Source organism: Manis pentadactyla, chromosome 4 (assembly GCF_030020395.1).
Source record: "Manis pentadactyla isolate mManPen7 chromosome 4, mManPen7.hap1, whole genome shotgun sequence".
NCBI classification, from domain to species: Eukaryota; Metazoa; Chordata; class Mammalia; order Pholidota; family Manidae; genus Manis; species Manis pentadactyla.
The window spans coordinates 109,990,729-110,002,932 of NC_080022.1; the positions used below are offsets into that span (position 1 = coordinate 109,990,729).

The 12,204-nt window shown below is 42.1% G+C and overlaps 1 pseudogene; it reads left to right on the forward strand.

The window, feature by feature from the left end:
* Positions 1-9,386: 9,386 nt before the first annotated feature.
* LOC118931672 (E3 ubiquitin-protein ligase RNF130-like) lies at positions 9,387-10,934 on the forward strand (annotated as a pseudogene).
* Positions 10,935-12,204: the final 1,270 nt, after the last annotated feature.

Below are 12,204 nucleotides of genomic sequence, written 5' to 3' on the forward strand. Positions count from 1 at the left end.
GCAGGATACATAGTCTTTTCAAATGGAATGGGACAGTGGAAAGCAGTATGGAGGTTCCTCAAAAAACTCAAAATAGAAATACCATTTGACCCAGGAACTCCACTCCTTGGAATTTACCCTAAGAATACAGCAGCCCAGTTTGAAAAAGACAGATGCACCCCTATGTTTATCGCAGCACTATTTACAATAGCCAAGAAATGGAAGCAACCTAAGTGTCCATCAGTAGATGAATGGATAAAGGAGATGCGGTACACATACACAATGGAATATTATTTAGCCATAAGAAGAAAACAAATCCTACCATTTGCAAAAGCATGGATGGAGATAGAGAGTATTATGCTCAGTGAAATAAGCCAAGTGTGGAAAGACAAGTATAAATGATTTCACGCATCTGTGAAGTATAAGAGCAAAGCAAACACAGAAAGTACAAAACAGCAGCAGACTCGCAGAACCCAAGAATGGACTAACCATTGCCAAAGGGAAAGGGACTAGGGAGGGTGTGTGGGAAGGGAGGGAGAAGGGGAATAAGGGGCAATATAATTAGCACACATAATGTGGGGCTCGGGGAAGGCAGTGTAGCACAGAGAAGATAAGTAGTGACTCTGTAGCATTGTACTATGCTGATGGACAGTGACTGTAATAGGGTATGTGGTGGGGACGTGAGAATGGGGGGAATCTAGTAACCACAATGTTGCTCATGCAATTGTATATTAATGATACCAAAATAAAAAATAAATGGAATGGGACATTCACTAAGATAGACCACATTCTGGACCAGAAATTACATCTTAGCATATTTAAAGCAAAAAATCAAGCAATGAAAGTGCATGTTCTCTGCCCACAATAAAATTAATATGGAAATAAAAAGAAAAAAGAAAAATATCAGGAATGTCCCAAATTTGGACATCACGCAACACACTTTGAATAATAGATGGTTCAAAAATAAAAGTGTCAAGATAAACTAATTATCTTGATCTAAGTTAAAATGAAAATACAACATATGAAAATGTGTGGGATGCAGCTAAAATAGTGATTAGAAGGAAATTCATAACATTGAATGCACATATAAGCAAAAGAGAAAGAATCTAAAAATCAATAATTAAGCTTGTGCTTTAGGAAACTCAAAATAGAATAAATTATATCACAATTAAGCATGTGAACAAAAAAGGAGCAGAAATCAACATAATTGAAAATAGAATATTAGTAGAGAACAATCAATAAAACCAAAAATTAGTTCTTGAAATGATAAAAAAGAATTCATAAACCATTGGCCAGGTTAAGAAAGAAAGAGAGAAGATACAAATTACTAAGAGCAGAAATGAGAGAAGGACCCTCAGTACTGCTCCCATGAACATTAAACTGCTCATAAATTGGGTAACTAAGAGGAAATGGATGGAATCCTGGAAAGACACAATTTACGAAAACACAGGAGAAATCAATCATCTACAGAGGCCTATATCTATTAAAGAAATTGAATCAACAACTAACAACCTTCTGAAACAAGGCATCAGACATAGATGGTTTCACTGGTGAATTCCACCAAACATTTAAAGAATAAATGATGCCAATTCTCTACAATGTCTTCCAGAAAATAGGAGCCAAGGGAAAACTTCCTAACTCATTCTATGAGTCAGGCTTTACCCTAATAAGAAAACCAGACAAATGCTCCAGGATGTTGAGCTAGCATGGGCTGCTGACCAGCTCCACAAAATCAATCACGGAAGAAGTACAGAAGCAAGAAGGAAACATGTCTGACAGGAATGACGAAAAAGTATAAACCTCCACAGAGACTGAAGGCTATTTGAAACTGCTGCCTGTGGACGGTTGATGTTCAGAGGCAGTGAAAGAGGGAAGAGAAGGTGGACAAAGCATTCTCAATTCTGCTCTTGTGTCTCACTTCTGTGGCACTGGGCCAATCATTTCCTACCCCTTCAAGAAAGAAATGACCCCTAGCAAGTATTCAATCTACCAACGTGGCAGCTTCCATTGGATATCTAGGACCCACATCAGCTTTGCTGAGGAAAGGGGTTGATGGAAAAGGAGTGGACAAACCAGATGATCCCTGGGCTCTTCCCTTTTTCAGGGCCTCCTATTTCAAGCCTCCACAGTTAATGACTGTCCTGGCCTCCCCACAGTGCTGCTTCCCCACAACCACAGAAATGTTGCCCTGAACAGAAGATTTCCCAGGTGGGGTGTAAAACATGCAGGGAGGGGAGGTAATAGTGATTTCTTGCATGTGCTGCTCTCCACTTGGGGGTTCATCCTTAATTTCATCAGGATCCCCAAAGACTGAGGCTTACCTGCTCACAACTCCCCTCATCTCCCTGTGGACACCTCCCCACAGTTCTCCCTCCTCCCAGAGTCCCTAACTCTTCCCCCTACACTGGTGTGCCCACTCAGCACTGAGGCTTCTCTCCTTTGGTGAATTTCATCTCTTGGTCACCACACTATAGTGAGAAGTGGCCGCAATGGTCTTTCCAACATCCAGCACGCCAATCAGTGACCAGATAACTCTTTGGATTCCAGAGGTCCTCATGGACAAAGAATAAAAGTTACACTGGTTTTAAACACAAACAATTCCTATGAGTCCTTTGAGACACACTTGGCACTTCAGTGACATAGCCTCTGCAGACTAGAGACCCCGTTCTCACATACTCCTGAATGTCTTCTGCCCCAGAACTAATCCAGGGGGTTAGGTCCTACTTTCTTCCCTTAATGTGAAAGGCGGATCCTGGAGCTCAGAACCCCCAAGTGACCTCATTTTCAGGGGCAAAAAACAAGTGTACACTGCTTCATGTGAATTTCAAGCAGAGGTGATAGTAAACTATGGCCATAGACATCAGAATAGAGGTGAACCAAGTGGGGGAGGGTGGGCATTGATCACTAAGAAAGGGTCTCCAAAGGCCTTGTTGGGGTGATGCAGATTTCCCATAACAATCTGAGTGGTGTTTTAAGTATCTTAACCAGAAAAATGGCTGTGATAGTGAGACAGGGACTGTGGGTGTAGTCAGAGTAGGGTGAGTGCCTCCGGAAAAAAGCAAGGCAGGATATTTGCAGTCAGAGCAATATAACTACATGCAAGGAAACCCCCTACTAAAACTCTGTGTTAAACTTTCAGCTCTAGAGTCATTCTTCAGTGACAGCAGTTGGTGTACCTCAGATAAAGAAGAGTAGCACATGTTTATTTTATGCTAATCATTTATAATCATACGTAAGATTCACTTTAACATGCTAAAAGGCCCAGGCCTATGTGCTATATTTCCTCCTTCAGATCTGAAGTGATTTTGCAAACTGGACAAACTAATTTAGCATACAAGCCCAGCCATAACACAGTAAAAGTCAAGAAGACTTCCACCTTATAAGATTGCTGTTAACTTACTCTTTAGCAAACAATTCCTCAGCCCACCTTGGGGGCTGAGCACGTGGACTTGTTTCATATGCCCCCAGACCAAGATGCTGGTATCTCAGAGAGAAATCAACAGAGCAGGAGGTCACTTGTATCAAGTTAATTGTAAATATCCTGGGATTACTTAATAAGTCCACACCCCTAAGCTTTTATTTCATGTTCTCAAAAAATCCTCATCTGCCTATAAATCTCCCTAGACAATGCAACACTATGGACTCTCTTGTCCCCACCAGGAGCTCTGTCTGTCCTCTCACTGTATCTCTCAATAAAAGTCTCCCTGGCTCTCCTACTTTTTCTGTTTGCTAAGTTCATTCTTTGACTCCGCAAACAAGAACCCCGGCATCAACAGCACCATTTCGTTAGTGGAAGCTACACACAAGGCTCCAGGAGAGGAGGCACTTTACGTTTTGGGGTCATTTCTGCACAAACTCAGGTATCGGGCTTGGCCAAGCATCCCAGTGATGTGGCGTTAGGTGTATATACTGTGGGTTTCCCTTCCTTTCGACCTGCTGCGCTGGTGAGTCCGCTGGAGCCCTGCTGTCTGGAGCGAATAAAGGTCCTAGTCAATTTCGGGATTAAAGACAAATCGAAACACGCTTAAATTCCTGTCAAGACAGACATCAGACACTGTTTGGGGTTGGAACCAGAGTTACTTCAGCCACAACACAGAATGCTAACCCTGCTGTGTTTCCTTTAATTGTTTTGATGTAAAAATATTCACAATATTTCAATGCGATGTTCTTGGGCATCTTGCTTCCTGACAGAATGCAGTAGGAAGCACAAATACCTATGTGCTGTACTTTCCAAAAATGTTTAGTTTGATCAGAATGTAGGACATTGAACAAGATAACTAGCCTGTCCTCTTCAAAACTGATGCCGTCAGAAATGACAAAAAGAAAGAAATCGGGAGAGAGTCCCAGGTTAATAGGGGCTGAAGTTCAATTTAGGAACCTTAATTGGAACATGGAGATATGTCACTACCATAGTACACACTTTTAATCCTTAATCTCTCTTATATATGATATAGATGCATATGAATCATACATACATATATATATATATATATATATATATATATATATATAGATGTGACATTTTAAACAATGAGAAAAGCTTTATCTGGAACATATTAGATGATATTGAATTAATATTAATGTCCTTAGTGTTAGGTGCCTTGTATGGAAAGGGGTCAGCTCTTCCTGAATTCCATCCTTCTGATGTCAGTCCTCCCTCTTGGAAGGAAAAAAGCTTCTAGTTGTCTATTATGTCACCTTTAGCCAATCATACCGCTCCATGCTCCCTAGGACAGCTTGTCCACTTCTCCCCCTCCTATCCCCTTATAAGCCCCCACCTTCCTTACTGGGTGTGACTTCCCCAGCCTGTGTTTCAGACTGGGGAACATCGCCCAGGAATTGTGCTCAAATAAACTGCCTGGCCCTTTGTTTCCTCTCATCGCCTGCTTATTTTGGTTAAAATTTATCTTACATTTGGTGCCAAAATCCTGGGAAGGAGCGTGAGCGCGGGGCCCCTACTGGCCACCGATGGCCCTGCCCTCTCCTTCCCCTACCCAGGACCTCAGCCTGCTCTCCGCTGTGTGGACTATTTTCTAGTGAGTCTCTCAGTTTTCCTCAGTCTGTTTCCCTTCCTAACTCCATTTCACCTGGTCCGTTAGAAATCGTAGCTACGTCCAGGTTGGGGCATCCAGCCCAGCCTCTGCAGGCATCCGGCCCACCCTTGGCCCTGTGGTGTGGGAGACATCCCTAACCCAGGCCCCAGGACGTCTAAGGGCATCTGGCCTGCCCCTGGCCCTGCAGTGTGGGAGACGTCCCTCACCCAGGCTCCGAGGATGTCTCCCCTGACTTGGCGCACTTGAGATGCTGGGTGCTCCTCTCAGTGGGATTAGTTGGGAAGTGGCACAGACATGGGGAACCGGCCTTCAAAAGCAGAGGCTCAGATCCTGCTGTGGTGTCTCATTTCTAATTTGGCTACTCTATATTTGTCCCAGAAAGTTTGCAAATAGAAGCTAGTCTTTCTTTGCTCTGAGGCCAGGCCTCAGTATCCCTTGGACAATCAATCTTGCTGGCCCCCTGAGGGAACTTTGAATTCTGGCCTCCTCACCGACTTGATTAATTATTGCCACCGGAGTGGAGAGTGGAGTAAAATCCCATATGTGCAGGCTTTTTGGACTTTGGGCCCCCACCCAGACCTTTATGTTAAGTGTTCAATGACTCAGGCTCTTCTAGCCCGATCTCCAGTTAAAGATTGCCAGCCTCTTACTCTGCCCAGTCCTTCTTCCTTTTCAGATCCGCCAAAAGACCTCAGTTGCCCACCTCCCTCAGCTCGCAATCCCCTCCCCCTCTCTCCACAACCATCTTTAAGTCCTTTGTCTTCACATGTCTCGCCGCCATCTTAAAGTCCTACATTCTCAACCATGCCATTGTCCTGCTCTTCTCTTCCGGTGGCTGCACCACTCCCCCTTCTGCCTTCACCACCCTCCTCCCCCACCGGAACACGCTCCTCCTACCTTCTGGTTCTGGAAGCCATGGACAGGAAGCTGAAGAGAGGGAAAGCAATTAGATATCAGTGACTCAAGTGTTTATATCAGTTTTTCTGTGTATAAGTTTTTGTGTAAGAAGTGTTGTTGACTGTAGTCATTGTGTCTCAGTTTGTATGTTTGTGTGTCTAGGTGTGTGGATGAAAAATATTTTCCTACCTCCAGATGGTATTAATAAAAATTGATTTAAAAACAAGCACTTGTGAAAATTGAGCATTCTAAAACTTCTAGAAAATCTGGTAAAAAATGTTAAGCATTAATGCTAATTTGGGTTTGGCTGAGGTGGGCATGTCCTTGTGGTTATCAGCTGCCTAAGTTTACCTAAGGTCATTTAAGTTGATGTTATCTGCCAAATCTTTTAAGAATAAAATGCTTAAAGGCTTGGCTTTGTCTAGTATTCAGTAAAGGTCTTGTAAGTAATCTAGCATAGTTGCTACAAATGAGTGAACTAAATAAGTGTGGCAAGTGAACACCTTTTTAATTGTGTGTTACAGTGTGTATACCTACCTACAGCCTGAGAATCTTTGTGGTAACCTAAAACCTTAATGTTTTGCTAAGTTAAGAAGATATACTTTGTGTTTAGTGAGAGATTGTGCTGTAAAGCTCATAGTTACAGAAATTATAAAATGTTCATAAATTTGTCAATCTAAAGAATGCATGTAACAGTTTACAATAGCCTGCTTCTTAGTGTCCACTAAAAATTAAAGTACCTAATAGTTTTAAGTTCTAATTACAACTACTTAAAGTAATAAGGAAAACATTTCTGCATGCTAAAGAATGTGTCTTTTGATAAAAGAAAGTAATTATTCTAAAGTACAGCTGTTTATTTAGAGGGAGAAATCTAAATGAAAAAGAAGGGTATAGAAAGTTTGTAGAAGAATTTAATATGGTCATACTATATAAAATTAACGCAAATAAGTCTCAGTATCAAGTACACAGCAAAATTAGAATTTTATTTTCAGTTAAAAAAGACAAAGTTTCTTAACTGTTAGTCTATTCTTAATATTGAAAGATTGCAATAGGTTCTCTAATTGTTCAATCAAAGCAGTTTCTCATGCTTAAAGTCTCAATGAGTTGTCGTAGTATTTAAGAAAATGAGATTTTAATATAAAAAAGACTAAAAGCTAAACTTTGCTAACAACTGTGTAACCTTCTTTATTTGCCACTGAGGTATTTTGTTGTCATTCTGGTTAAATGGATAAGTATTGCTTCCTGGCCACCTATAATCCTATTTAAGCAAGTGCCAAAAAAAAAAAAATCAAATGCAAAAAGGTGATTTTACCTCGAGTTAACTCTGATATTTTCCAGAGGGCCCCTGGAACATGTCAGAGGAATTTTTTCTCATTAGAGAAAGTATTTGGCTAATTTGGCTTATTTATCTGATATATAATCACCTGCTTAATTACCTGGAAAGCACTGTCAAAGGGAATGATGCTAAACTTTGTTACTGAATGTTTTGTGTTACAGAAATATCCAAATTTCCTTATGTCAACTGTCTTATAGTAAGCTCTCATCAGATCTTTAACCATTGTCATTTGTGTCTTTCCTCATTTATAGTCACTGTTTAATTACTCCTAAACTAGTAAAGAAGTAGATTTCAGCAGAACAGGTATTGTTTACATAAGATTAAGTAAACTAAGGAAGATGATTTTGTGGCTTTTGGTTTCAAATGTTGCTGATAACATGTTTTAAACTTTTTCTCTTAAGCAGACAACAGTTTATTAAATGACTGCCTTTATAAGCAGAATTGAAACTTTATCTTTCTCTCTACCTGATCCCTCCAGAATTTAAAAACTCTCAGTGACTACTTTTCTATTTCATGGCAGTATGTTTATTTGCACAAGTTCAATAAGAATCTGCTTTTCTTGTAAGAAGACCAATTAAAAACACTGGTTATATTACCATGGCTTTAACTGGAACGTCATACGTGAGAGATGTGCGTAAACTCAGATATGAACAGAAAGCTTTAAGGAATTAAGATTGACTTTATTAAACCAACAAAGCCTCTTAGAAGAACTGGCCTAGTACCTTGCTTACAGAGTTCCCAGCAGCCTTACCAGGTGAGTAAAGAAGGTCACTTCCTGGCAGTGCAGGAACCTCAGAAATGTCTTGAGAACCTCAAGAAGAGAATAATTCACCCAAATGTACAGGTACTGCAGGCACAACCTGATGGCAAGTCTGGCTTGGCTTTCTGGCCTCAAGAAGCCTTTAAAAGTCCAATTTGAAATTCCTTACAAAAAGTTCCAGCAAAGCACATTTAAAAGAGCCTATGTAATCAATTACTCTTCTTGCTGCACTTATACAAATAATCAAGCCAACTGTTAATTATTTTCTTAATCTGGCTACTTCTAATAAAAATGAGGGTGATTTTAGAGAAAAGTATTGTTTCAATAATGCAGTCTTAGCTATACTAAATCCTAATACTAGTCATTGAGATGTAAACTTGATCCAGAATTCCAGTCCCCCATAATAGCCTGACTAATGCCCCTACTGAGCCCCTTAATAACAGTTTGTAGTTTACTCTTAGTTGCCCCTTGTGTCCTCAGGTTTCTCCAACAGTTGCTAACCCAGATGACCCAGGTCACCACCAACCAGATGTTACTTCACCATTACACACCTCTTCCCACTAACCCCCCTCCTTCGGCCTAATACCAGCCTCAAACCCCCACCACACCTTTTGTTAGCCAGAAGTAGCCAAATTGAGTCATCGCCCATTATGACCAAAAGACTGGAATGTTAGGCTGGAGGAATGAAAAACAAGGACATGCAAATAGAACAGAGAGATACCATAAAAGGAGAACAGACCAGAACCCAAGGTCCATGCCTCATATGGAAAGGGGACAGCTCCTCCTCAATTCCAGCCTTCTGATGTGCCAACTAAGACCCGGATGTCAGCCTCCTCCCTCTTGGAAGGAAAAAAGTTTCTAGTTGTCTATTATGTCACCTTTAGCTAATCATACCTCTCTACGCCCCCTAGGATAGCTTGCCCACTCCTCCCCCTCCTAACCCCTTATAATCCCCCACCTTCCTGACCCGATGTGACTTCCCTGTGTTTCAGACCAGGGAACATCACCCGGGATTTGCGCTCAAATAAACTGCCTGGCCGTTTGTTGCCTCTCGTTGCCTGCTCATTTTGGTTAAAATTTATCTTACACTTAGATTAGGTAATTGAATGATATTATGGTTATGTAGGATATTACCCTTAACATCAGGAAATACATGCTGGAGCATTTACTGATGAAGTGAACTTTTTGTCTGCATTTACTAAAGCAGTAAGAATGTGTGTGAGGGTGTGTATAGACAGGGAAAATGAGCAAACGATGTCAATTGTTGAATTTATATGAAGAGATAGAGGTGTTCATTGTATTGTTCCTTCAACTTTTTTGCAGGTTTGAAAGTTTTCAAAGTAAGTAGTGGTTAGGGAAAATGATTGAAAAACTCAGGAGAGGTCATTTGGGCGCACACTCCCCCAGCCGTCCCCTGCAGCCCCCGCTGTCTGAGCAAGGCATCCTCCATACTCAGCACAACTGGCCCCGGGGAATGGAGGTGGCCAGTCCCCACAGCCCTGGCAGGGCCGTCCTTTTCCGGGGCCCTTGGGCATGTGCCTGTGGGCGGATCGCAGACATGAGGGTCACGAGCGCAGGGCCGCAGCGCCGAGGAGGGCTGTGCTCATTCCCTGCTGTGTGCAGACCATGCCAGCCTCACCTCTCAGTGCCGGCACTGCTGACCTGCTGCCTGTGGCCGGTGTGGGCGGACAACACAAGCCAGGAGCACTACATGGCGCTCATCAGTGTGATGGTGCAGAAGCCTAGCTGCGGCGTGCTGTTCACTTTCCCTATCGACCACAGGCGCTACGGGCTCGACTCACCCAAGGCTGAGGTCCACGGCCAGGTGCTGTCACAGCTGCCCATCCACGGAATTGCTGATCATCTGGGCTCTGATCCTCAAACACAGTTCTTCATTCCCCCTAATATCAAACAGTGGATTGCCTTGTTGGAGAGGGAAAATTGCACATTTAAAGAGAAAATAATCACAAGCTGCTTTCCACAATGCAGTTGCTGTAGTCATCTACAACAATAAATCCAAAGAGGAGCCAGTCACCGTGACTCATCCAGGCACTGGACATACTATTGCTGTCGTGATTACAGAATTGAAGGGTAAGGATATTTTGAGTTACCTGGAGACAATATCTCTGTACAAATGACAATAGCTGTTGGAACTCGAATGCTGCCAAAGAACTTCAGCTGAGTTTCTCTAGTCTTTGTGTCATTTTCCTTTATTGTCCTGATGATTATTTCTTCAGCTTGGCTCATATTCTACTTCATTTGGGAGATCAGGAATACACATGCACACGACAGGAAGCAGCATTGCCTTGGAGATGCAGCCAAGAAAGCCATCAGCAAACTGACAACCAGAACAGTAAAAAGGGTGATAAAGAAACAGACCTGGACTTTGATCACTGTGCAGTCTGTGTAGAGAGCTATAGGCAGAATGACATCCGGATTCTCCCTTGCAAGCATGTTTTCCACAAATCCTGCATGGAACCCTGACTTAGTGAACATTGTACCTGTCCTTTGTGCAAACTTAGTATTTTGAAGGCCCCAGGAATTGTGCCAAATTTTCCCTGTACTGATAATGCAGGTTTTGATATGGAAAGGCTCTCCAGAACCCAAGTGCTTAACCAGAGATTGGCCCTAGGCCTTGAGCCACTTCGAACTTCAGGGATCTCATCTCTGCCTCAGGATGGGGAGCTCACTCCTAGGACAGGTGAGATCCACATTGCAGTGACAAAAGAATGGTTTATTATTGCCAGTTTTGTGCTCTCCTGTGCCCTCACACTCTGCTACATGATCATCAGAGCAGCAGCTAGCTTGAACACCAATGAGGTAGAATGATTTTGAAAAAGAAAAAAGAAAAAACTGCCTTCTGACTGACTGTCTTGAAGGAAAAAAGAACCTTTTTTTGTGCATCATTTACCAATCATGCCACACAAGCATTTACTTTTAGTACATTTTATTTTTTCATAAAATTGCTAATGCCAAAGCTCTGTATTAAAATAAATAATAAAATAAGCGACTGCGTTGTTGAATAAACAACAGCAACTCAAGAGACTGTGAAGATATAGCTGGTACTGGAGTGAAGCTTCACTGTCTATGGGTCTCCCCATTGCAGGAGAGTGTGACAGTTGTCAGTACCACCCACTGGTACAAAAAAATGTAAGTCACTTGTCTACTGCACAAAGCCTTCTAAAAGATCCATCCCTGACACCAAAGATTTGTCCTTACGTGAATCAGCCATCTAGCCTAGAAATCTGGTAAATTGGAGGCTACTTTATAGGTCTCAAAAATTCTGAATAAGATGTCCTGCTTTTTATACTTGGTTGCAAATGACAAGTCAGTGGTTAGTGTAAGATAAATTCTAGCCAAAACAAGCAGGCGATGAGAGGCAACAAAGGGCCAGGCAGTTTATTTGAGTGCAATTCCTGGGTGATGTTTCCTAGTCTGGGTATTACAGGCCAGGGAAGTCACACCCAGTCAGGGAGGTGGGGGCTTATAAGGGGTTAGGAGGGGGTGAAGTGGGCAAGCTATCCTAGGGGGCATGGAGAGGCATGATTGGTTAAAAGTGACATAATAGACAACTGGAAACTTTTTTTCCTTCCAAGAGGGAAGAGGCTGACATTCGGGTCTTAGTTGGCACATCAGAAGGATGGATTTCAGGAAGAGCTGTCCCCTTTCCATATAAGGCAAGGACCTTGGGGTCTGGTCTGTTCTCCTTTTATGGTATCTCTCTGTTCTGTTTGCATGTCCTTGTTTTTCCTTCCTCCAGCCTGTTAGAAGGAATTTATTTTCAGAAAGAAAAAAATCCAGATGAGAGTGGCATTATTTGAAACTGCCCAGTTTCATCTAGACATTATATTCTCTCTCCCTGTGGGTCCTAAACAGAGACTTCTAGGATGGAACTTTGTTAGACCTGTACAGGAAATAGAAGAGTGAAGAGCAAACTCTCAGGATCTAGCAGAGATAGTAACATTGCTCCCTTGGGTTCCATAGGTGGACATGTATGAGATGTTGCTCTGCTTCCAGAAGCCTAACTGTGGGGCAGAATTTCTACCTGAGTTACCTCAGGTCCCAGAGGGTGAGACAAAATATGGTTTTTCTATGTGATATCAAATGTTCAGTAACAATTAATTTTGGAAGGCAGTTGCTATCATTCTGAGGTATAAATGTAATAGGCATGTTAATGT